This window comes from Ambystoma mexicanum, chromosome 5p (genome assembly GCF_040938575.1).
Source record: "Ambystoma mexicanum isolate Mex_15411 chromosome 5p, UKY_AmexF1_1, whole genome shotgun sequence".
Taxonomy (NCBI): Eukaryota; Metazoa; Chordata; class Amphibia; order Caudata; family Ambystomatidae; genus Ambystoma; species Ambystoma mexicanum.
In genome coordinates, this window is record NC_090930.1 from 1,026,653,682 (window position 1) to 1,026,680,091 (window position 26,410).

General features: G+C 48.4%; 1 protein-coding gene across 6 annotated transcripts in view; it reads left to right on the top strand.

Annotated features, from left to right (window-relative positions):
* ACD (ACD shelterin complex subunit and telomerase recruitment factor) overlaps positions 1-26,410 on the top strand; it is a 1,158,043-nt gene that overhangs the window by 550,298 nt on the left and 581,335 nt on the right. The window lies entirely within an intron of this gene.

Below are 26,410 nucleotides of genomic sequence, written 5' to 3' on the forward strand. Positions count from 1 at the left end.
TCATCACCCACAAAGAGTAGTGACCTGACCTGTGCTCTTTCACCCATACCCTTCCCTGGCCCCTGTGCTTGCCTCCAATACTAGTTGTTAGAGCACTGTAAAAAGTGAGGGATTGTAGCAGTAAACACTCACTGGGATATTTACAGACCCACAATACGTTGCAAGGAAGGCATATTTAATGCCTCAACATATTGTGTGCAATTTAAGAATGTAATGACTCAGGATGTACGAAATTCTTTTGCAGCGCATACAAGATTGTTTGCAACATATCCCACCCTTATATCATTGTGTAGGATTACACAAGTGCTCAGTGAAACTGTTTTTGTATTGAAGCGAGTTACCATATAATGTGTCAAGGTCTACGCCCAAAGGAACTCTGAACACTTGGAAACAATGCAGATTGTGTGAAAAGCATTCTCCTGTCTGAATATCCGGTGCCCTGATACTACAGATGAGTAATCCGAGGCATAGTCCATACCCATTATCCCTTGTAGGCTAAGTAAATGAAATTGCAATGTTGCTCTCCACTTTATTTTTTTTTAAAGTTTTTATTGAATTTTGCAAACAAACAAACAATAACCAAACAAACAGTGCATGTTCCAACAGTTTCAATACACTTTTTTAACTTCCTAACCCCTACTCCCACTACCCCACCCCCCTTGCGAGTCTATTGCATTGAACCTTCAATTTCCACACCCTGTGGTTCGGTCACCTCCTCCACAGGCTCCGTCGGGTTGTCTAATGACCCAAACAGTCCGGCTATCAGTGATGTCCAGGCCATCAGGGACTCATTCTCCTCCTCCCCCCCATTGCTACACGCTTCTTGCCATGCCATGGTTTCGGCTTCTGCCCATTTTTGCAAGTCTTTCCACCACACCTCTATCCTCGGCATATGGCACGACTTCCATCCCATGGCAATCCTCCTTTTTGCTAGCACATAAGCCAGGTCCCTTAGTTTGCTTACGTGCCTGAATTTCTGTGGTATGGGGAACCCCCCCAGCAGACAGGCCCACACCGTATCCACTACTATCTTGACCCCTCTTCCTTCTAGTTTATCTTTTACACCCCTCCAGAACCTCTCTATGATCGGGCATGACCAGAACATGTGCACCATGCCCGCGTTCTCTTTGTCACACTTGGGGCATGCTTGCCGACCTGCATTCTCGAACCTCGATATCCTCCAAGGCGTCATGTAAGCCCTGTGAGTTATGTACAGATGTATCTGTTTCAGCCTTGCGTTTCTAGACACCTTCTTATGATACCCTTGCACCCGTTCCCACATCCTGTCTCCCATTTGGGCCTCAACCTCTGTTTCCCAGTCCATTCTCAACTGCGTGACCTCCTTCCCCACTTTAGACATCAACATCTCATACAGTCTGGAAATCTCATGACCCCTCTCAGCTATATCATATATCACGTCTATGGTGGCGTCCAATTCTTCCTCCAGCACAGTTTCAGGCCATGTTCTCTTAATCCTCTGTACCATTCTATGATACGTAATGTACTGGCCGTCGTGCAACCCAGCTACTTCCCGCAGCTCCTCAAAAGTAACACTAGAGCCCTCCTGCCAAATATCCCCCATCGTTGCCACCCCAGCCGGTTCCCAGTGGGTCCGGAGTATCAGTCGCAGGTGAGCGTCTGCCCCTGTCAGTACAACCAATGGCATCTGTGGTGAGCATGGGGACGAGTCCCCCATCATTTGGCATGCCCTGCGCCACACCTTCCACCCTAGTAGCATCATTTTAGGGCGCCCCACCATTTCCGCTCTGGGTGCCCACATAATTTCTTTCAGATAAAAAGGTGCACAATCACGCCCAAACAAGCTATGTTCAGCGGTCTCTTCATCAGATAGCCATTTGGCAACATACTGCAACTGGCTCGCCACATAGTACGCTTTGTAGTTGGGCAACTTTATTCCCCCTTTGTCATGGAAGTTCTGAAGCTTCCATAACGCCACTCTGTTTCGTGTGCCGTGCCACAGAAAGTCCCTACACATGCTATTCAATTTGGTAAAAAAAAACGAGGAATCAGGTACGGTATATTCCCAAAGTAATGTAGGAGCCTCGGCAGGACCACCATCTTTAGTATCGCTCCCCGCCCCATCATCGCCAAAGGCAGCTTCGCCCAAAACCGCATGCATTTCTCAATTTTTTGGATTGCCACCTCTGTATTACACCTATGTTCCTCCCCAACGGTGTGATATATGCCTATCCCAAGGTACCGAAAAGTACTAACCGCCCACGGTACCTGTAAAACCGGTAACCTCTCCGCTGGAACCCCTATATACCCCCCCAATGGGAACAGGCTAGACGTCTGGGGGTTCACCGCTATGCCGGATAGCACAGCGTATCTCCCAAGCACTTCCAGGATGTACTGGAGGTTCTCCTCTGGAAACCGCACATACAGCAGCATTTCGTCCGCATATAGGGAGATCAAATGCCGCTCCCCGTTCACCTCGATGCCTATGGTGTCATATTGTTGCCTCAGATAGATTGCGAGTGGTTCCAGGGCCAGTATGTAGAGCATAGGAGACCAGGGGCATCCTTGTCTAGTACCCCTGCTAAGCTGCCACCTCTCTGATATCACAGATCCTGTCTTAACTCTAGCCAGCGGTTCACTATACAAAATCTTCGCCCACCTCACATAGCCAGGCCCTAACCCATAGTGTTTCAGGGCCGCCAGCAGCCACGGCCTCTTGGCGGAGTCAAAGGCCTTGATCGCATCTAAGGACATGATTGCCATTTCCTCATCACTTCCACTGCCAGACTCAATGATCCTCTGGAGTCGCCTATGATTATTGGTGATGTTTCTATGGGGGACATAGCCCGTTTGATCCGGATGTATTAACTTGCTAATGACACTCTTCAGTCTATTCACCAAGACTGCAGTTAATATCTTGCCGTCCTGGTTCAGCATTGACATAGATCTAAAGGAACCACAGCTACGCCCAGGTTTATTTGGTTTAGGGAGAGGTACTATGACAGCCTCCCTCCGTGACTCCGGTAAGCAGCCCATCTCGAATGCTTAGTCTATCATTTCTAGCCGCGGGCGGAGGACCTCTTCTATATATACCTTATCAAATTTGCTTGGGAGCCCATCTGTCCCCGGGGTCTTACTACTAGGCAACTGCCTCACCACCTTCCCCAGTTCTTCCAGGGTAATCGGGGAGTCCAATTCCTCTCTTTCCTCCTCGCTTATCTTGGGCAGCCCCATATCTTCCAGCGTTTCCTCTATCATTACCCGGCTACTTTCCCCATCTTCTCCGTATAACACTTTATAATAATCCACAAACGCTTGATTAACTCCCTCCTGGGTGTCCTCTACGCTACCATCTTCCCTCTCTATAGTTCTAATTGTGGCTCTGGGGGTCTCGCTCTTATATAATCACGCCAAAAGTCTCCCCGGTTTATCACCTCCCGCATGCTGTCTCTCTATGTACTTTTTCTAATTAAGGTTACACAACCTCTCCCAGTATTCCGCATATTTTTGCTGTAACTTAAGTATCAAATCTAGTTTCTCCGCTGTATCGTCACCGGCTTTTAAGGCCTCTTCCAATTTTGCTTCCGTCTCCCTCAGTTCAGCCGAAACCCTACCCTGTAGGCCCTTGGATTTTGCCATGGCCGCCCACCTCATGACAACTTTAAAGGCCTCCCATAATGTCCCCGCCGAGTCCACACTCCCAGTGTTGGTTTCAAAATAGTTTACTATCTCCTCCCGCAAATCCTCTCCGCTCGTAGGCGCCATGTTGGGATCCTCGCCCTCGGACGGCAGTATTGCCACCCAAGAATCAGGGGCGAGTGGTCCGAGAGGACCCTGGCCCTGTACTCTGTGTGCCAACTCCGCTATAATTTCAGGTGATGCAAAGACATAGTCCAGCCTTGTTGATGACTGCTGTGGGGCTGAGTAATGAGAATATTGCCTTTCCCCAGGGTGCCACACTCTCCATGCATCTTCCAACCCAAAGTCATCAAGCAGTGTCTGTAGCGCCCTGGCTGCAGGGGCCGGTCTATTCAATTTCCCGTCCGATCTATCCACCCTCGGGCTCAGTACGCAGTTGAATTCCCCTCCCCAGATCACCACGCTTCCCACACACACGCTCAGGTTCGCACTCAGTATCCTAATGTACGCTGCTGTGTTCTGATTCGGGGCGTACGTGTTAACAATACTTATCTCCCGGTTCTCTACCAATCCTCTCAGCATAACCATCCTCCCGTCTGTCTCAGCCACCACTTGCAACCGCTGAAACAGGACATGTGGCGCCACCCATATAAGTACTCCTCTTGCCTAGGCCGCGTACGATGAACCCACCAACGCCCCCTTCCACTTCCCTTCCACTTTCCTGCAATCATGTCCATCCTCTCACGTGTGAGGTGGGTTTCCTGCAGCAATGCAATATCTATTTTCTGCCTGCACAGATACAGCATAACCTTGTTCCTTTTTAAATAGCTATTACGCCCCCGCACATTCCATGTGAGTATTTTAAGGTCCCCCATGGCCTGGTATGATCCCATTCCCTCCCCCCCAGGTGTCGTTTAGCTTTGAGTTCCAATCCAATCCATATAGGCTTGCATCCCATTCTAAAACCCCTTTAACCAAAAACACACCAAACTTCCCGCTCCCTCTCCCCCCGCCTCCCATCCCTTCCCCAACACTCTCCCCCCCAAATGTTGCCCTTTTCCATCCCTGGATCTCAGGCTCCCCCGCATCTAGCTCTTTCCGGCTTTCGCCTGTACTCGAAGCTCCGCAGGGTGAGGCCGCCCTAGTGGCCAACCTACTACAACTAAAACTATAATTCGGGGGTTAGGGTACTTCCGCCCTGCCGCTCCAATAGCACATCGAATAACTACACATTGCCATACAATTTAAATACATGTAACCGCCACTATATTCCAGTCCATCATGTCTCTCACAATCAGCAATATGCAATCGAATATCAGCCTCGTACAGCCAGGCCCATCGTTCTCAGCCTTCGCCTAGGCGTCCTTGGAATGTTCGCTCGCCGCCATAGCAGTATGCATTCCATACCTGATTCACTTTTCACGTCCATTTTGTGTGTCCTTGTGTTTTGATCTGGGCAGCCCTGCAGATCCAGCCATGTTGTTGCTTCTTCCGGAGTGTTAAAAAAATGCAATTTTCTCTTATGCACGACCTTCAATTTTGCAGGGTACAGCAGCATATATTTTATCCCAGCCGCCCGCAGCCTCCTTTGATGGTTACATAGCTGTACCGCTGCCTTTGGACCAGCATAGTATAATCCGGGTATGCCGTGATAGTGCTCGAAGCCCTCTCAATTGTTCTGCCTTTCCGAAAATACTCCAATATTTTCTCACGGTCTTTGTAGTTCAGTATTTTAGCAATTATCGCTCGTGGAGGGGCCCCTGGTCTCAGCTTCCTCATAAGGGCCCTATGTGCGCGTTCCACCGCAAAACCCTGCGAGAGTGTACTGGCCCCGATTGCTTGTAGGAGTAAGTTCTCAATGTAATCAGTCAGGTCCTGGCCTTCCTCACCTTCCGGCAAGCCCACCACGCGGATATTGTTTCTCCTCGCTCTCTCTTCTGCTTCTTCTGCTTGAGACTCCAAGTTGGCCACCTGTTGCTTAAGGACATGGATCTCCTTTGCATTGCTGGTGCTGGTGTCCGTGTTAGATTACACCGCACCCTCCAGGCTGCTTGTGCGTTCCGCCAGTCCCTTGACATCATGTCTCAGCAGGGAGACTTCGATGCCCACTGCTTCAATTATAGCTTCCAGGGAAGTGCGTAGGTCCAACATCGCAACCTCCCAAGATTCCTTCAGCTCCATAATGGCTTCCAAAATCTGATGATTATCGGCCGCTGTGGCGTCCTCAGCCTGTGCCATCAGGCCTTTGGTTGCGATGGCCGCAGGAGACTGCTGTGTTTTCGCAAAGTTATCCATAATGGGTTGTTTGCTCTTATTCTTACCCACGGCCCCTCGCGCCGCCATATTCCCGTCTCCGTTGGGTCTCCCTAGCGTCCGAGTGTCTCCCCAACCATAATTTCTGCTCTTTACCGACTGTCGTGGTACAATGCGCAGAGCATAAATTCCTGTGCGTGTGTGATCAATTCTGGAAACAATGGCGCACTTTCAAAGGTAGTTTTTACGGATCATCTGTCGGATCCTCCGGAGCTACACGGGAAGCATGTCCTACTCCATGGCTGCTCAAGCCACGCCCCCCCTCCAATTTATGGTAATGTTAGTAATGCTAAAGTAGGAGATACTGAGCATCACATTTGTCTTCTCAAAATCCTTACAGGTCAATTTAATATTTGAGTTTTAAAATGCGTTAACTTGCAAGGGGGCCGCTTCAAAGTACTTGCATGACATATGTACAAAGAGGAAGTATGGGATAAGGTTACATATCCAGGTAGCATGCTTACTTCCTGTCAGTATCCGATATTTTAGCTGGTAGTTCGATTGTATTGTGTGGGTGACACTTTTGGTAAAGCACAATGAGTAACAGAAATTCTGGGACGTGAACATTATTCATATTACAACAAACAAAAAACAAGTGGATGTAGGTACATGTCTGCTAACCTTTTGCAGAGCCAAGAGAGTCAAGGTTGTCTGGTACTATCTTAATGTGTTCTGGGGCAAAGGTTAGCGTCATAAGGTAAAATTGGAGTCATGGGTGGGGAGGGAACATTATTTGGTTAATGTGTGTAGGCATATCTTTGTTAGATTCTTCTGTTCATGGGGCCAGTGTTTAATATTAGTTTTTAACCTCTTATGTGTTTATTTTGCTGTTAGCGATTTTACATGTTTGATCAGTGTTTGCAGCGTCCCTAGGTTCGCGCTCAACAGCGCCCGGCGGCCATCTTGGAGACTTCCAAGACGCCGTCGCTCCAACTCTTTATCCAGCACCGTTGGATAGTAGTGTAATGCAAATTAGCCGAATATCAAGGCTATTTGCTTATTTTAAGAGAAAGGAAATTTCAATGAATTGCTGTGGCTTGTGCCTTATTAAATATTTTTGAATAGGTGAGAATTGTCTGTGTGCGCTGCAAAAAATCTTCTGAGCGACACCTAGAAGGAAGCTGGGCAAGCGCACATGCGCACAGCTTAGAGGGAACACTGGTCAGGGGGAAGTGGAGGGGGTGCATGGCGGGAGCCACATATTCGGCATATGCTAGGGGTGTTATAACGTGGGTGGCACTCCATGTGCCATTTCAGCTGCTTCAAGCTACGGGGGACCCAGAGGGCAGGTTGATCGTTATGAGAGGTATGTTGGAAAACCAGGAAGTGTGTATTGTAAACCTATATGCCCACAATCAGGATACAGCAGCTTATTTTCAGACTCTCTACGGCAAGATTGGCCTCCTACTAGGTGGCGGGATCCTGTGGGGCGGTGACTTCAATTGTGTGCTTAATCCCATGGTTGACAGATCAGATAACAAGTTCCACAAACCCGCTCCAGCAGCAAAGGTGTTATAGGCCTTTGTAGAAAAGAGGCACACAGGGTTGTAAGTGGGGCTTCTTTATTGGCAACCAGCCTAAGCCCAGCAGTGCTGAGCCTACATTACAGCTCTCCAGATCCTCTCTAACCGTCGTACTTGGAATGTAGAACCATAACATAAGCAAACATGACATCAGAGCATGGGTGGAATTCTACAAGGTAGAATTCCACCCAATGGAATTCTACAAGGTAGAATTCCACCCAAGAGCCATTATAGCACTTCTCCCCCCTTTATTTAACAAAGAAACAACCGGGGGCGTGGCCAACAGACGCGGCATGAAGACGTGAGCTCTCGGTGCTCCTGAGGCCGTCAGCCGTATCCTGCAATATCCTACCAAAAAACTAAATCTCCATGTGAAGAGAAAGATCTTTCCGAGTGTCGGAACATAACGTCTTTTGCATCCGGTGGTCCGAGTGTGCAACCGACAGCCAGTTCCAGAGAAATAAGCCGCTAAAGAGTTGGAGCGACGGCGTCTTGGAAGTCTCCAAGATGGCCGCCGGGCGCTGTTGAGGGCGAACCTAGGGACGCTGCAAACACTGATCCCCGAGGAAGAGGTACTGTGGAGAGACGATCGCCGCTGCGGAGGGGGGAGACTGCCCTTCCTCCCCCTGCGCGGACCAGCTTATTGCCAGAGGGCGGGTGACTGAGGGAGCAGACCGGCGGAGAGAGGAGACCCGCGCCGGACTCCCTGCCCCCCCCCGGTGGCCTTCGGAGTGGAAGCGGGCGCCCCATACACCGCCGAGCGCCTGCCAGCCTGCTACCTACCTGCCACGCCGCCGACCTGTGCCGGGGGGAAGAAGCCGCAAGACCCGGTAAGGAGTGGCGGGAGCGGGCCCTGAATTCAGTCCATCTGCCCGGGGTGCACTGCCGGGGAGGAACCCCCGCAGCACTCGCGGCCCCCTCTTGGGCGCCAGAATCGTGCGAGCCCAGCCCACACGATCTCCCACCCCGGGCTAGTACGGTTGTGGCCTGCCGCCTACTGCTCAAGAGCTCGAGAGAGAGTGCTACAACAGCGGAGACCGTCTTTCCCCCCACACCCTGAAGACCACGGGAACTGTGCGCTATACCCTGGGCACACGCAGGACACTTTTGCAGCTCGGAGAAGGGACACCACCATAAAGCAGGCTAGATGCATAGTCAGTGACACGGATTGCAGTAAAGAGAATAATCATCTCCCGTCAAGTAGGCAAAGAAACCACAGTGCTCCAAGCAGTGAAGGGCATGCCATAACTGGAAACCATACTCGCTCTTAACAACACGGGAACAAGGGACCACTTGCCTGAGCTGCGCACGCCCAGAGAACGTCGTGCCGGCCCGAACACAATGACCTTCTGAACAAATAAGCCAGTTTATCTCCGTGGCGTAACGATCAGTTCCCCCCAACCGCAGAACGTGCTTTTCCTCGTAATATAAAGCCTGCTTCGCAAGATGGGAAAGGACAGGCCGAGGAAAACTTCCACACAAAGCAGGATAGAACAGTATGCAACCACCCCGCTGTCCCGCTCACCAGAGAGACCACCAGAGAGACCAGCATCAGCTCAACCTGGAATTATGGAGGAAGGCATCTCCCTCAGGGATGTAATGGGCGCCATTGCCAGCTCCAGGACATCCACGGAAAAGAAAATGGACGCCATAGGGGCTGAGGTATCCCTGCTGAGGCATGACTTGCAGAAGCTGACTGCACGCACTGGAGAGGCGGAAGCACGCATATCGGAGACCGAAGACAATCTGCAAGCAGTTAACCGCCAGATAACCGGCATGTTACAACGTATAAAGTCCCTGGAGGGAAGAGTAGATGAAGGGGAAGGTAGATCACGGCGCAATAACACCCGCATCCTAGGCCTTCCCGAAAAGGAGGAAGGAGACTGCATGGAGCTGTTCCTTGAAAGATGGCTATTGGATATATACGATGCTGAATCCTTCTCCAAATTCTTTTCTATCAAAAGGGCCCATCGCATCCCATCGGGCAGGATCACCCCGGGTGCACCACCGCATGCAGTCATAGCAAGACTTCTGAATTATAGAGACAGGGATGCCATACTACAAATGGCGAGAACGAAAGGGTCCACCACCTTCAATGGCTCGAAAATCTCCTTCTTCCCTGACTTCACGAGGGAGGTCCAAAAAGCGCGCCAATCCTTTGACCCGCTTAAAAAACGCCTCCAATCGTGTGGAATCAAATATGGCCTGATTTTCCCCGCTCAACTTAAAATATACTACAAAGGCACGACAGTACACTTCACAAATCCCAAGGAAGCATGGGATTGGGCAGAAAGACACATTGAGGGTGACTGGAGTGGAGGGAAGAAGATTGGAAACAACCGTAATAGGCCACATCCAGAAAGACCACCAGACAACGACTCACCACAGCGACAGGTGGATGTGGCACAACAAGGGAACGCATGATGGAAAATGGCAATGGTTAAAACAAATGTAATCATGAGACGTGGAAGAAAGCGAATCCAAACATAACGTGTCTCACATGATAGGAAGAAAGTAATGGCTGACGGCTGATACCATCCCGCCCCCCTCTTTGGCAAGAAACGTACACATAACGATAGGCAAAGTTCCAGATTGCCTAGATATACTGTTTAAGTAAAGTTTGAACTGTTGAAAGGGCGACAGATGCTTCGGTTGGGGATGAAGTATGGGGAGGGGGGGAGTTCGGCACAAGTTCACAAGTTGGAACCACTCAATGAAACACTACATATTACAGAGGATAGTGATCACTCAGACAGCAACTTCTGTTCCCTGCTGCGAATCAAGCGAGTCCAATGCCCCTGCTAAAGGAGGCCTTATCCCCTGCTGGAACCATACACACAAACGCAACCCTGCAGGATAACAAGAACAAAACGTTAAAACTACTCACCTGGAATGTAAACGGCCTGGGAAACAGCCTGAAAAGGAGGCTAGTGAGACAGTTCCTGAACCGACACAGCCCAGACATAGCCTTCCTAACAGAAACCCATTTGGCAGGTACTTCCAACGCGCTATTTAAACGATCGAACTACCGCACAACCATACAAGCTGGTTTTACTATGGGAGCCAGAGGGGTATTGATGTTAATCCATAACAGGCTACCGCTCACCCTCACCAAAATAATACAGGACACTGGGGGCAGATTTACATATGCCACGGGCACGCTTTGGAACAGGTCGATATCCCTCATGGCGATCTACGCCCCACCGGCTCTTCAGTCCAGACTTATGGAAGACATTACGCCCCTACTAACCAGCGACACCTCAGATGTTCTGGTCCTGGGAGGAGATTTCAATGACGTCATGAATAATTTACAAGACCGTACGCATCTACGCAATAGAGACCCCAATCGCCGAACCAATCTGGCCACGTTTGTAGAGGCTTTTGGCATCAGGGATGTGTGGCGTGACCTACACCCGGAAGAAAAGGGGTACTCCTTTCACTCAGGAGCGCATGCATCGCTGTCACGACTGGATTATTTCTTCATGCCTGCGACATCGACACACACAGTAACGCAAGCTGAATATCTTCCGCGGGGCATCTCGGATCACTCCCCTCTACTCATATCACTTACAACGTACAAACCAGCTCCTCCACCGAGGTGGAGATTGAACAACTATTATCTAGGTTCTCCTGAGCTAATAGAACGTATACAAAATGTCACAACAGAATACTTTGAGACCAATATGGGAACAGTAGAAAGTCCTGCCGTACTTTGGGAGGCATATAAACAGGTACTACATACGACGGCCCAAAGGAAAATACACCTGGAATCACTGCATGAAGCAGAAACAAATGTTAAACAAGCAGAAGACGCACATCTCACCAACGACAGTCCAGATACTAATAGAGCGCTGATACAGGCTCAAAAGAAACTGCAGAATATCGCACTGGACAACGCCAAACAGGCACATAGTGCAATGAGGGCCAGAATATATGACACTGGAGACAAAGCAGGGAAGGTCCTAGCCTGGCTTGAACAGAGGGACGAGGGACATTACCAGGTGAGATTGATTGTATCCCAAAACTTGGAGTCCTGCCTCGCGGACAGAGACATAGCTGAGGAATTCGCAAAACTTTATGAAGACCTATCCACGGCCCCCACAACTCCCCCTGACAACTCTATACTAGATGATATCACCCTTCCGATCCTCAATGAGACCCAAATTGCTGGTTTAGAAAGAGACATCACGGAAGATGAAATTGCAGTGGCTATGACCCAGCTCCAGTCTGGAAGGACCCCTGGTCCGAATGGTTTCCCCATGGAAACCTGGAAGATCATCGGCTGTAGCAACCTAGCTCCCCACCTACTACGCATGATCCAACAAGCCCGGACAAAGGGATCCCTCCCAGCAGACCTGAGGAAGGCCACAATAATTGTTATACCCAAAGTGAATAAGCCTCCGGACCAATGTGGGTCATATAGGCCTATTTCCCTTATTAATGTTGAAACCAAGATTCTGGCCAAACTTCTAGCGATACGCCTACAGCAAGTCATAACATCTCTAGTCCACCCGGACCAGTGCGGCTTCATGCCGGGCAGATCCACGAGGATAAACATAAGAAGACTTCACTTAGCCATTGAACGGGCTCAGACCCTCAATACTCCCCTGGGTGTACTTGCAATAGACTTTGAAATAGCCTTTGACTCTGTCCGGTGGGAGGCACTCTGGGCTATCATGCGAAAAATGGGTTTTCAGGAGCAGTTCCTATCCTGGGTCCAATTGCTATATGAGGCACCGATGGCTGAGGTCCGTGTGAACGGTTGGACCTCACGTCTCTTTGCGTTGGGGAGAGGGACCCGGCAAGGATGCCCACTATCAGCGCTGCTCTTTGCACTGGCAATGCAACCATTGGCTCAGCTGCTAAGAGAGACACCCATATGGAGTGGCATCCCGGGTGGGTTGGAGTGGGAAGACAAAGTCTCATTATATGCAGACGACCTATTGCTATACCTGAGGGACCCCAGAACGACATGCCCGGTGGTGAGACAGTTGCTCCAGAAATATGGTGCCTTTAGAGGTTTGAGAGTAAACTGGGCTAAATCTACACTATTTGCATTAAATACTCTAGGCAGTGAGGTTCCTGAGTCATGCCCATATAGAATAGCTCCTGATCACTTCCAGTATCTAGGCATTAAGATCACGAGGAACCTAGATGATTATACACTGAATAACCTACAACCCATTACGGAGAGATTCACAGGGGATGTACGACATTGGCGGTCCCTGCCTCTGACACTATTAGGCCGAGCTGCATTGTTCAAAATACTGACACTCCCCCGCTACCTGTATGTGCTCCAGAACGCCCCCCTATATATACCTATGAAAGAATTTCGGAATATAGATAACATACTCAGAAAATTCTTATGGGAGGGGCGCCCGAGAATTGCCTTACAAACACTACAAAGATCAATATGGGAAGGCGGGATTGGCCTACCAAGACTACAGACATACTACTGGGCCAGTCACATGTCTGTAGTAAATGATGAGATGCACGCAGACCCAGGACTACCACATGTACGGGCATCGCCCCCACTGGAGCTGTACAAAGCAACGTCCAGAGCGACTTCCCGAAACATGGCGGCACACACGCCCCGTATTTGGGCGGAATCACACATCTTTATAGGATGGGGAGACAAGGTCACACCAATCCAACCACTATGGAATAATAGGAACCTCCACGAAGTAGCCAAATTACCGAGATGGCCAGTATGGAGGGGATGTGGTATAGAGAGAGTGGGCGACATTATAACCAACGGCAGATCCTACGAAGAGCTGGCTGTAGCCTTTAACCTCCCAGAGACAGAAAGGTACCATTACACGCAGCTCAGACACGCATTACAGCAACATCTCCCCACACTAGCTGACATGCCAGACACCACACCAATAGAACGTAATATAATAACGGATAGTATTCAGGCTAAGGTCACCACAGTCATGTACAATGCATTCACCTCCTTCGCTACAACGGAGCTGGTGCGCCTCAAAACGAAGTGGGAAACCGAAGTTGGGGAGATATTACCGGAAGACTGGGTTCAGATACTGATGTTCCCCAGGGAGGTAGCCATCTCAACCAGACTACGACTGGTTCAGCTAAAAATATTGCATAGAATTTATTACCCGAGGGTAGCGTTATACCGCTGGGGCAAGATAGCGGAACCCAATTGTTTAAGATGCCATAGTGAAGAGGGAACTTTCTCTCACACACTGTGGGAATGCCCGAATATTCGCGAGTATTGGCAGCAATGCTGTGACCTCTTAACTAGAGTACTGCATAAAACAATCCCCAGAGACCCGAAACTGTTACTCCTCGGAGCGGACAGTGAAATTGACTTGTCAAGGTATGAAAAACTTTGCTTTATGACAACTACTGCAGTTGCTAAAAGGAATATAGCACAATTATGGGTTGCTGCGGAGACGCCGCAAATAAACCAGTGGATCACTGATGTACAGATCTGCATTGCCATAGAAAGGAGTGTGTTTAAAAGCCGAGGTTGCCCCGATAAGGCGGACAAGATATGGCGCCAATGGGAAGACGAGGTGTGAGGCATGTAACCAGTCTTGACGGGACACCCCTATACGTAGAACGTGCTGGCAACAGGGGATCCTTCTTCGTAGTATAGCAGCTCTATTGCGATTTTGTATGATTTGCTTGTTTGAGTGTACCACTGTACGATATCATTGTTTTAGTTTGTTTTGTGTTTTTGGTCCAGTGAGGACCACAGTTTGTATGTTACAAAACCAATAAAATATTACATTAAAAAAAAACAAAGAAACAACCACCCTAAGGTCCACACTCAAACCCTCACACACTCGACCAGCAATCACACACACACAGACACACACCACACCAGACTGACATTCACTCAATATTAACTCCAACTATAAAATAGTTTGCCCACAAGAGCAAGGAAGAAATACAAAAAACTAAGAGGTGCTACTAACAACAGCACCCAAAACAAACTCTTCGTACTTGGAGGGAACCTTCCTCTCCCTGCCCGACCGAGTATGTGTAGGAATAGAGTCGGCCGCCCCAGCAGCGGACACTTCACATTCATCCAGCGAAACATCCCTAACACCAGTATCAGGCACAGAGATGGGAAAGGAATGTTCTTCAACACCCGGGGATCAAGAGCCGCTCCACTGACATTGGGCTGCAAGTTAACTAGTCCCTCATTCTCCTCCCGGACTGCTGAGCCTTTTAAGGGGACATCACAACCCACCCCAGCATCTCTTGAACCGTTACCGGGCACGCTAGACTCACCACCCGCAGAAACCACTTTCTCCTTGTCCACCACTACTACACGCCTGAGACTCCAGGTGGATCCATCATCAAGTTTTACATAGCCACGACCACGCTTGACCACTTTGCATGGATTTAAGTATTTGCTGAGACCCTTGGCCACAAACCTAGGATTCCTAATCTGAACCCAATCACCAATCTTCACAGGAAGGGGCTTCCTACGGGCCATTTGCTCACTCAATAACCGTTCTTGCTTGCTCCGAACTCGATCCAAAACTTCCTGCATGTCCACCTGTGTCTGAACACCGCCACCCAGGGCTGGCACACTCAACTTGGAGCCAGGTTTCCTCCCTCGCATCATCTCAAAAGGAGAATGACCAGTAACAATAGAAGGGGTAAGCCTGTAAGCCTTAAGTGATTCTGACACCACTCTTCTCCACAGAATACCATTGGCAAGAGCCAACTGGATGGCCCCCTTGATAAAACAATTAATGCGTTCTACCAGACCGTTGGCTTGTGGGTTGTATAGTGCAACTCTATGATGACGTATCCCAAGTTCATCCAAAAACTTCTGCATATACTCCGACACAAACTGAAAGCCATTGTCAGTAACTAAACCTGCAGGCACACCCTCCCTGTCAAACACCGCAGAGAGGAACTCCACCACTTTCTCAGCGGTGACCGTAGACAAAGCTGTGGCCTCCACCCATCAAGATGTATAATCCACCATAACGACAATAAACCTTAAACCTTCCCCCAATGCTTCAATGGGGCCCATTATGTCAAGCGCCACCTTGGACCACACATCACGGGGTAGTTCCACCGGATAAATAGGTTGGGGAGCGGGAACCTTGCTCTTGTCACTAGTGGAGCAAGCTGCACAATCCTTCACCACGTCCTCCACATCAGCATCCATTCTGGGCCACCAATAATCTTCTCTGAGCCTTCTCTTGGTCATGGACCTCCCTATATGCCCCCCATGGGCCAAGTCAACAAGTTTCCCTCTAAGGGAACGAGGAGGTATCAACCTCAGGCCTCTAGCCACACCCCATGGGCCCACCGACAATTCTTCCCACACCTGGCCATAGGATTTTGACAAAGCTGGACCTACAACTCCACTGCTGAGCGCTGTCTTCATTTCCATCAGCTCAGGATCAGCTGCACATTCTGTACCCCACTCATGTTCTGACACTGCGGGCACCACACTGGCAACCAGGGTACAATCGTCCCTTACCACATCTTGGAGCTCAAGATCACCGTCAGATTTCAGAAAGCGCGACAGACAATCCGCTACCGCATTCCTAGTTCCCGGGACATACTCAACTTTGAAATTAAACTCCGCCATATCGGCCATCCACCTCATGATCCTTGGAGGCGCTTGTGGTAACCCTTTAGTGGTCAACACATGCACTAAAGGCTTGTGGTCCGTACGCAGGGTGTATTCGATTCAACACAGAAAGGTCCTGAAATAGTTGGCGGCCCACACAGCAGCGAGAGCCTCCCTCTCTATGACGGCATACCTACCTCCAGCCTCTCTGAGCACTCTAGATGCAAAAGCAATAGGTCGCAATTCACCATCCACCCTTTGCTCCAAAACCGTACCTATGCCATACTCACTCGCATCCACGGTAAGAAATGTTTTCCTGGCCGGAGAAAAGGGCCCTAGGGACGGGGCTTGTTCAATCTCTTCCTTCAACCTGACAAATTCCGCCTGACACTTATCCGACCATGCAAAATGCACACCTTTCTTCACCAACGACCTCATACTAACAGTCTTGTCAGCATACGAATGCACAAATCTACTATAATGCTCCGCAAGACCCATGAAGGATCTCAGCTGGTCCTTGTTTACCGGGGCCGGTGCATCACTCAAGGCCTTCACCAACTCTGCCTTGGGATGAATACCCTCAGCGTCCAATGAATGTCCCAAATAAGTCACACTGGGAACCCCTACTTTACATTTTCTAAGTTTGACATTGAGACCACAATCCTTCAAGACACCCATCACTTCAAGAACCCTGCAATCATGCTCAGCTTGCGATCTACCCCACACAAGGATGTCATCCTGGAAACATTCCACCCCCTTAATGTCCCCAAAGAGTTTTTGCATAATCCTCTGAAAAACCGCAGCAGCGGAGGCCAATCCGAAGGGCATCCTACAAAAACGGAATGCGCCAAAAGGGGTCACCAAGGATGTGAGTGGGCGAGATTCCTTGTGCAGGTCTATCTAATGATAGGCAGACGAGAGATCAAAAGTAGAAAAACATGAAGCCCTTGATACCAAGGAAAGCATCTCGTTAATATTGGGTTGGGGGTGTCTATCAACCCAAATGCATGAATTGAGATCTCTGAGGTCTACACACATCCTCAATCCTCCATCACCCTTGTGTGCCAACACCACCGGTGTTAAATACACTGACTCCCCCACATGCAGGGATAACGGTATACTTACCTTTGTCTCTACAGCTCCCAGAGACCATAGGCATTAATTAATAGCCTGAGTGACCCAAGTCATACGAGTCTTCCCATGTCTCCAAGAGTCCGGCAACCATAACAGGACTCCAGCACAGCGTCACCGCTGCACCACAGCAGACGGTAAGCTGTTCTATGGCAATACACTCCGAGTGTATTTTTAGGCACCATTCAGCCATTATTTATTAATACGTAAATAAAACCTTAACTACCCGAGATCCTGACAGCTCTCCCCTTCCCCCACAGATTCCTTTTACGGACAGAACCTGTAGTAAGAAACCATCCTGATGAAGGCCACTACAACCTCGGGCTTAATCCCAGCCCAGCTTGGCCGAAACAGCGTTGTGTCGATTTTCTGTGGCACAACCCCTGTTAATATGTGTTTGTAGAATAGTGTTGTGTTCACTATTGTTGTTCTAGTACCCCAGGACCTATCACAGTCCTGGGCTGCACACTGTTGACACCTTCTGTCATCAATCACTTGTACTGTATACTTGTGCATCACTGTGAAAATTGTTCCTCCGCAAGAAAAGAGGACGATACTCATTTGTATTTCGCAAAAAAAAGAAATATCTGTCCACCTAACCTTTCGTGCTTATTGAAAGTTGTGTAAATGTTTAAAAATACTAATCTGTGCAAAATCTTTTTGAAGGCAAAATAAAATATCTTCAAAAACTCGACAGCTGCTCTCAGATCTCTCACCCTGATTTCTATCTATTTACCTAGAAGTACCCTCCTGGGTATATCAGGATTTCGCCAGGCGCCCTTTATATACTCTTGGATCTGGCATACATCCTCGCCAGACGGAGGATTTCGATGTGCTGGAAGGCTGCTCAGAGGCCAAGGATGGAGTTGTGGTGGGCGGACCTCTTGAAATGGGCAGAGGCAGAAACGGCTGCTTGGTTTGATGCGGTCTGTAGGGGAGGGGAGGAAGAGGTAGGACCCCTAATAGAATGGAGGCAGTTGGTGGCGACTATGTTGGGCTCCCCCCTGCCTGAATGCAGTGATGACTACACAGATAATGTGATAACGATAGGCCTGCCGGCTGATGAGCAGGCTGTGGACATAGACACATTGGCTCAAGTAAAGGGGGGGTGGGAGCTGGACCAAAGAATGCAATTTGTGAATGTTTTGCTGTCGAATTTGTCTTAATGCATTGCAATGTTTAGTGTGTTGATAAAAGAATAAAATAAAAACTATCAGTCGATAACCCTTCTCAAGAGTATTGTCCCTTCTTTACTCACGTAGTCCCTTACTCAGGAAGTTAACCCGCGCATTGAGAAAATGTTCAGGCCTGCTCCCTCGGATCCTGTCTATATTCGGGGACACTCTGTTATGATTTATTGGTAGTGTGAGAAACCAGAAGGTGTCTCACCCAATAGTCCCCGGGGGTCTGTCATCCAGGTGACCAGAACACGGCCATCACATTTGGATCAATTTCCTGGGGGATGACCAGTGCGGGAGGATCACCTGGGTGAGGGGTCTTTGGGGAGTGGGACACCGGATGGTGAAACGCAGTATCCCCTTCCCTGTAACACCTTTACCCAATCCTACCCGGTAGGATATTTAGGAACTCTTCTGCCCCTCCCTTTTACAACACAAACACTTTCACACGGACAGCCTGCTATAAGTGAAGAGAGATTAACACACAAGCGTGTACCTGACATGTCCCAATACTATGGTTAGGCACTTATCGACAATCACTCACACCTGACTTCCATTACACTTCCCCACAAGGATAAAAGGCGGAGCACAGGAGCACACTCTGAGCAAGGCAAAACACACAAGAAAACATCAGTTTCGAGAAGGCAGGGGGAAAGACGGCAAAACCGAAGGGGATCGCAAGTAGGGAAAATCCCTTGACCTTTTCGACAATGAGCCATTACTTTCCAGAGACCATGAGATTAGAAAGTGTAAGACTAGGAAACCAGAAGCCTCCATTGTACAAGTAAGCCAAAGTGTGCAAGACTTAAAGAACTGTGTCATCCAATTCTTTAAGTCTTGCACACTTTGGCCTTCTGGTACAATTTAACAGTTCAGGCTTGGGCTTCAAGCTTCTGATAATTCAATCACTTGCCTAGGCTTCTTCCTCATAAGTATACAGTTCCACTTTTGACCTTTTAACTTTCCACAATTCAACTGAACGTGGGGAAGGGAGTTGTTATTTAAGCCATTCTGACATTTCTTTTGAGACACTAATTTCCTTTTGTATTCCCTTAACACATTTATCATTTTGAGAAGGAGGGTAAGGTTATTTTGTTTTTATTAGAGGCCTTTTTTATTTTGACTAGACTGACTTGGACTTGTTTGTTATTTATTTAATGCTCAAGATTGCCCCATTCTAGAGTTAGGGCCAGTTAGGAATTCTACCAACCCAACCAAAATACCAAATAAAAGTTTTCAAAAATTGTATCTATTGTGCCTGTGTCTACTATTGATACCATGCTTTCCTTAAATCTTCCTCTGACCTCATCCAAACACCCTTCAACACACACAGAGTCTGCCCGGTTAATGCAGTCCTGTTGTCCCTGTTTAAACCCTCCCCATACCTCCCATTGAACATTATGGTGCGTTGACTATTTAGGCCAATCTCTGTCCCGTCTAACACAGGATGTCTTCAAAAGGGGCTTAAGCCTGTCCTTTCACCGGACTCCATTGCATTCCACACGGCCCTGCTTCTACTGGCCATGTTTGTTCCAGCGTGTTCCCCCTGTTTCCTCAAGTCCTTCAAAGTAAATTTTGTTAAAAAACCTGGGGAAAGGTTTTTTCTCTCTCCCTGTGTTGTGCCTTGTGTTGTTATGCTGGTTACCATCTCTCCCGCTGTTAGTGAGTTAATTCCACAGTTTGTGGTCTGACTGCTGATTCTTCTGTCTTCACTGATTCCTCTGTCTCTGGATTGTGACTGTTGAGCATGACAGCAATGAGCTATAAGGGGTCTATGCTGCTGTACTGACAACCGCTGTTGTGGCATTCGTGGAACCCAAGGTTGTTTTGGGCCTCCTTTCCAAGCTGCCTAATAGGTTGTGAGGCTTCAAAACATCAAAAAGCGTGTTAAAGTAAAACTGGTCTGGGTTAGGCATTGGCGTTTGGACCCAGGTACATCCTGGGGGATGACATTTTTCTTTTAGTTGGCCTTTCTTTCTTCTGGAGGGGGCAAGGGCTGCTGATAGCTGTGGTGTCTGGGTCTAGTTCTAAATTCTCCGGCTGCTCTGATACGAATGGCTAACTTCTTCTAATTTTTCTTTCGTGCACTCTCATGAAGCAAGCAAGTAATTGCTGATGTTCTTCCACATTTGTGAACACTGAATAGCAGACAAGTTTCATATGAACTCTACTAAGCTCCTTGCAGGCATGTCTTCAGCAATGTCCATTCATACTTATAATTCAAGCCTCTTATTTGGGAATTTGGGCAGAATAGCCATCTCTGTGTCCAATCCCAAAGCTGTTCCATGTCCTCTGTGATATTTTCTCCAAGATTGTTCAATGCAATTTATTTTTAAACAAATGTTAGCTTAGATGAAGTACTAATCCCAACAGTTCATCAAGAGCCTCATTTTTAATGTTGCTCTTACGTCCACGCTTCTATCTATCATTTCTTGATTATCCTCTTTGCTTACCCTACATACAGCACACAAAAGGGGCACGTGATCAAAAACACTGCCTGCCTTCTGTCACAACTAGTGTAGACCCTGTGCCATCAGTCTTTTCTTAACTCAAGATCTGTTTAATTTGTGTGGTTTGTCTGCACACAATTCACTAACCACAAAGGGAGTGGGCTCACACATCTAGTCCACACACTATATATTTTGTAATGTGTGCAACCCTTTTCTTTTGGCTGATAAGAATTCTTATCAGTGTCTCACAGATGCTATGACCTCTTCTAAATGCTAGTAAAGGCTGATCATACATAATTTAATTGCCCAGTATTTACCATATGCCAATCACCCAGTAGATTTTATTTTTAAAAAATGCGTACAACAAACTGCAGTATTCCCTCATACCAATATTTGACCTTTAGTCTGTAGGGGTCAGTGCTCCCAAACTGATTGACGATTATTGATGGTGACATTTTCTTTCTTGCTTAATCACTCTTGTAGTGTATCTCCTTTGCTGGAGCTTTAAATATAAGGTTTTTGTATAAACGCCAAAGTGTTTTATGTTTGTACTGTTCCTAATCACCATCAAGAATCTATAATATGGAATATTGCCCACAGTGGCACTGAATGAAACCTCTCCATCGTTATCAATGAGTTTCAGTTCTTGGGACATTATTTGACTCTAGTCTTCTGATTTCATAAAACTAACATAAGGGAAGTGTAATTCATAATTACTTACTTGTTAGGCATGTGGATTTTGATTTATCAGCCTCTCCATGAAATCAGTAGCCTCCCGATGGGTATTATTCCAAATAATGATGAATGCATCAATAAAACCACTTCCACAGGCACAACCTTGCATATTATTCGAGTAACACAGGTAGTAGGCTAACAGCACACAAGGAGCATCGTAGGATGATACCAAACTGATGTACAAGCTTCATTGCCGCATCCCGTAGCATACGATTGGTTCCTCAGTGCTCCAGTTAAGATTGAAGCATGTATTTAATTGATGTATTTTTAGGTGAGTACAAATATATTTTAACTATAAAACCTATATCTTTGTAATCCTTACTTCGAATGGATTGTGTCCTCCAACGTATTCCTCATCTTTGACATGTAATGTCCACAGCTGTGCTGCTTCGGAATTTTTTTCAGCAAAGGACACCCTGCGTCGATGGCGTCGGGTCGAAATCCCTCGAAGGCATCTGTTGATGGTAACGTCATCAGATGTTATAAGTAGCACACACGACACCCGTAGCCTCAGTTCTGTTTTTTCTGCAAACGTGTGTGCTTTGTTCAAAACTTGGCGGGCCTCGTGCTTCCTGTGATTTTGCGATCATGTCTTCAGCTTCAACCCTGAAGTCTGGATTTAAGAAGTATCGGGATTGCCGCTCCAAGATGTCACATCAGATTTGTCTGCGGTGTCTCGGCGAGAGCCACGATACGAACCACTGTTCGAAGTGTCAGTCGTTGACTGCTAAGGCTTTGCGGGAACGAAAGGGGAAACTGAAGGTAGGCAAGGTGTCCAAGCCACGTAAATACCGGCGTGCTGGACTTTCGACTGACAAGTCAAGAGGGGACTCTCCTCGGAGGAAGAAGTCCTAGCGGTCACATTCTAGAAGTGGTTCTCGCCACTCGTCCTCCTTCGAGGCGTTCTAGGAAATCCTCGTCATCTTCGTCGGACGCTTCCCAAAACGGATGGTATGCCTGTCCAAATCATCGACCCCGGCGTAGTGGGATGCTTTCTGGGTGGCGATGATGAAAATTTTGATAACCATGGCACTGTTCGGCCCGTGCCTTCTGACGAAGCAGGCAAGGAACTTTCTCGGCCGGATATTCGCGCGCCTTCGAGCCTGGGTAAACGGCGTGATAAACACCAGGAGCCTTTGCGGCCCTGTTCATACAAGGCGAAAGATCACTCGAGATGTGCTGTGCCAAGGTCAAGGTCTTCGTCTCCGGTCAACCGGCGAAGCATTCAACGACCTCGAAGCCCTTGAAGGCATCAACGCTAATGGCGCCATGCCTGTCGGGTGCGCCTGTTGGGTCTTCAACTCCGGTCGGGCCATCGATGCTGTTGACGCCGTTGGAGTCATCGGTGCCATCTGGGCCAATTTTGCCAGTGAATGTCCCTGTGCAAATAGGCCCTCTGAGGAAGGCTACTGCTAAGTCTTTAAGACCTGTAGCTGAAAAAAGATTCAGTCCTCTCCTGAGGAAGGATTTTTTAAAGTCCCTCACTGACATTCATGAGAAGGAGGAACACTCTGATGAGGGTGGTGTCCCTTTTGGTCTCCAGTATGGGTCCTCTAATGTGCCTGATTGCCTCATTTCAGAGTAGAGTCAGATGGAGGATCTTTGTCAAACCTTGCACAATGCCTTTGGGATTGAAACTTCCCCTGAGCTGGAGTTCGGCAAGCCTTATCCATGGGAGTATGCCGACTCCTCATATCGAAGACTCATTTCTAGATTGTGGAGTATCTGGGCACCGTCATGGGCACTAGCATTGGGACCCACACCTCATTAGCACAAACACATGGGGGAAGGCTGAAAACACAAATAGGGGCTGAATGGGTAAAGGCCTGGCAAGCAAAACATGCATTGAGGCAGCCTTAGAGTGTACATCATTCACATAAGCTTGTTCTGGCATAGCCTTTATTTTCTAGTCACTTCCTGTACTTCAAACATGGATGCCTGTGTGACATCCAGGAACTGTGTGGAACTGTTTAGCACACTCTAGTGTCTGGGCGTGGTGCCTATATAAGCCACGCCCAAGAACTAGCCGTGCATTCTGTAGCCTTGAGCACACATTCACCGCAGACCGGACCTCTATTGGATCCTTACCTGTTTCTGCTCCACCGCAGCCCTGGATATCCAATGGATCCTTACCTGTTTCCTCTGCATCGCAGCCCAGACCACTTCAAAACTGCTCTGAGGCCTTCAGTCACTGTTCACCGGTAGGGGGCAGGCTGTCTCAACATCTAGAAGAGTGGCGAGCCATTACTTCAGATACGTGGGTTCTGGAAGCAATAGCCCATGGCTACTGCCTACCTTTTCTACGATAGCCTCATGACAATCCGCCAGGGAAGCACTCTTTGAAGATTCCAGATCCGCTCCTTGTGCAGGAGGTATTGGTCCTGCTAGAGAAAGGCACTATAGAACCGGTGCCTGTGACGGAGAGAAACAAGGGTTGTGTTAGATCTTAGATTATCTGATAAGAAACACACAGGATACAAAATATAGTGCCTTGGATTATCTTTAAAGGATACAGACTGAGAGCCGTAAAAGGATACCCTCGACGTCTTCTCCCAACCGAATGATGGTAGAAGTAGAACATAGTGCAGTCAAGAAAAACCTTCTAACTAATGTCACTCTGTGACTGGTAAAATTCTACAGTCAGAGAGAGTCATTAGTGGGAAGGTGAGTGAGTGGACCAAGCTTCACCAAGCTGTTGATAGAAAGGAATTGTATCAGGATAGTAGTAGAAAGGAAGAGGACAGTAACAACCTATCTATTATGCACTAACCTTTTGTACAGCCACTGGTAGTCCAAAGATGTCCAAGGAAATCCAGGGAAACGACGACAAGGAAGGGTAAGTGAGGAAACTAACCCGATCGGAACGAGGGGCGCACTAGAGCCGGGTTGGTGCACACAGGAAAGCGTCCAAAGTTCAGTGCACTATTTAGTAGACAAATAAAAGGAGGAGATGGAAAATCTTGGAATGGAATCCAGTTGAGAAAGTGGTAGTACAGACTCTTTGAGAATAAACCACTAGAAACTATTCTCTGTTGCAATATAGGTAAAATAGGAAACCGGACACAGCAGGGTGCAAATGGTAATCTTGTGGAATTAGCGGAAAGTACCGTATGGAGTTGGAGCAGAGAGAAATGCTACGTAGGAACGCAGCTGGAAACCCTGTGTGGAACTTGGGGCTGGAATTTGTAGGATGCCGTGTAGGAACACAGCTGGACACTCCGTAAGGAAAAGGAGCTGTGTGTTCTTGGGCGCCGCGTAGATGACACGGTAGAGGGTCTGTGCAGGAAATCAAAGTGGAATGTGGGGTGTCGCGTAAGAATGCGGAAGACAAACTCCCCGTGCAGAATAAAAGGCAGTAAATGAGCGTCTGCGCGGAAGCAGCAGATGCAAGGCTCTGGGATCAATAACACAAGGAACCTCGTTCCGTACGGGTTAGTTTCCTCACAAGTTAACGCGATCCGAAGCGTTGGTGCTTCGGATCTGATCCGTTAAATGCGGTCAGCTTACGTACACCTGACCAACGTGATGACGTGATGTTGGTTAGGTGATCCAGGCTCGTAATCCAGGAAGAGGAACAACACACAACACGATCGTAGCCCCAACATGACAGCATGCAGGTGCAGCATCAACGGCGTCTCCCGGATAACTTCCATTGTGTGTAGAACTGTCTAGCAGTTCTAAAAGCCGAAGATGCCGGTAAGCGGGAGCATGTAGGGTCTGTAGAGGAGCCTGATGATGCAAGCATGACAGGTTGGTATTCCCTGTATTTTTTGATTCCCAAGAAGGACGAAGGACTGAGGCCCATCTTGGACTTACGATGCTTGAACAAGTTCCTCAGGAAGGACAAATTCAAGATGGTCACTCTTTCTTCGATCCTTCAGGCCCTCCAGCTTCAGGATTGGTTGGCGTAATTGGACCTAAAGGATGCTTATTTTCATGTGCCGATCCATCTCAAGCACAGGAAATACCTGCAGTGCGCACTTGGGGGCTCGCACTATCAGTTTCGTGTCCTTCCATTCGGATTGACCTCCGCCCCGAGGGTCTTCACCAAGCTAATGGTGGTGGTAGCAGCGTATCTCAGGAGGGGGGGTTCACGTCTACCCCTACCTGGACGACTAGCTGATTCGTGCACGTTCTCCCAAACAAGCTTTGGATCATCGCAGCCTCACCTGCCGTTCCCTTCACAAGCTGGGCTTCTCCCTCAATTTCAAGAAGTCGCACATGACACCTTCCCAACAGCTCCAGTACATCAGGGCTGTGTTGGACACGTCCTTGGGGAAGTGTTCGCCTCCCAAAGTGAGGGCTCATCACATTGTACAGATGGTCAACAAATGTCAACGTGCCCAGATTCTTCCGGCTTTCGAATTCTTAAGGTTGCTCGGCCTCATGGCATCCTGCATTTTTATAGTGCTAGAGGGAAGACTGAGGATGATATCCCTTCAATGGGTTCTCAAGATGCAGTGGTCGCAATTCTCAGGCAAGATGTCGGATCCCGTTCAGATTTGACTATTGGTCTCGCAGGATCTTCTGTGGTGGGCCAGCAAAGGAAATCTGATGAAGGGGGAGCCATTTTGGCAACCGTGGCCGGAGGTGAAGGTGGTGACGGACGCTGCCCACACAGGATGGTGTGCTGATCATGCCAACGAGCTGACCGCCAGCGGTCATTGGTCTCCGTCGGAGTCCAAACTCCACATCAACTTGTTGGCGCTGAGGGCCATCAGGCTGGCCCTTGAGGCTTTTTTGCCGTCTGTGCGGGGGAAGAGTGTCCTGATCATGACGGACAACACATTGGCCATACATTACCTCACCAAAAAGGGGGGGTAGGGTCACTCCCGCTGTGCAGAGGGGCGATGCAGCTCTGGTTCTGGGCGATACAGCAAGGAATATCACTCT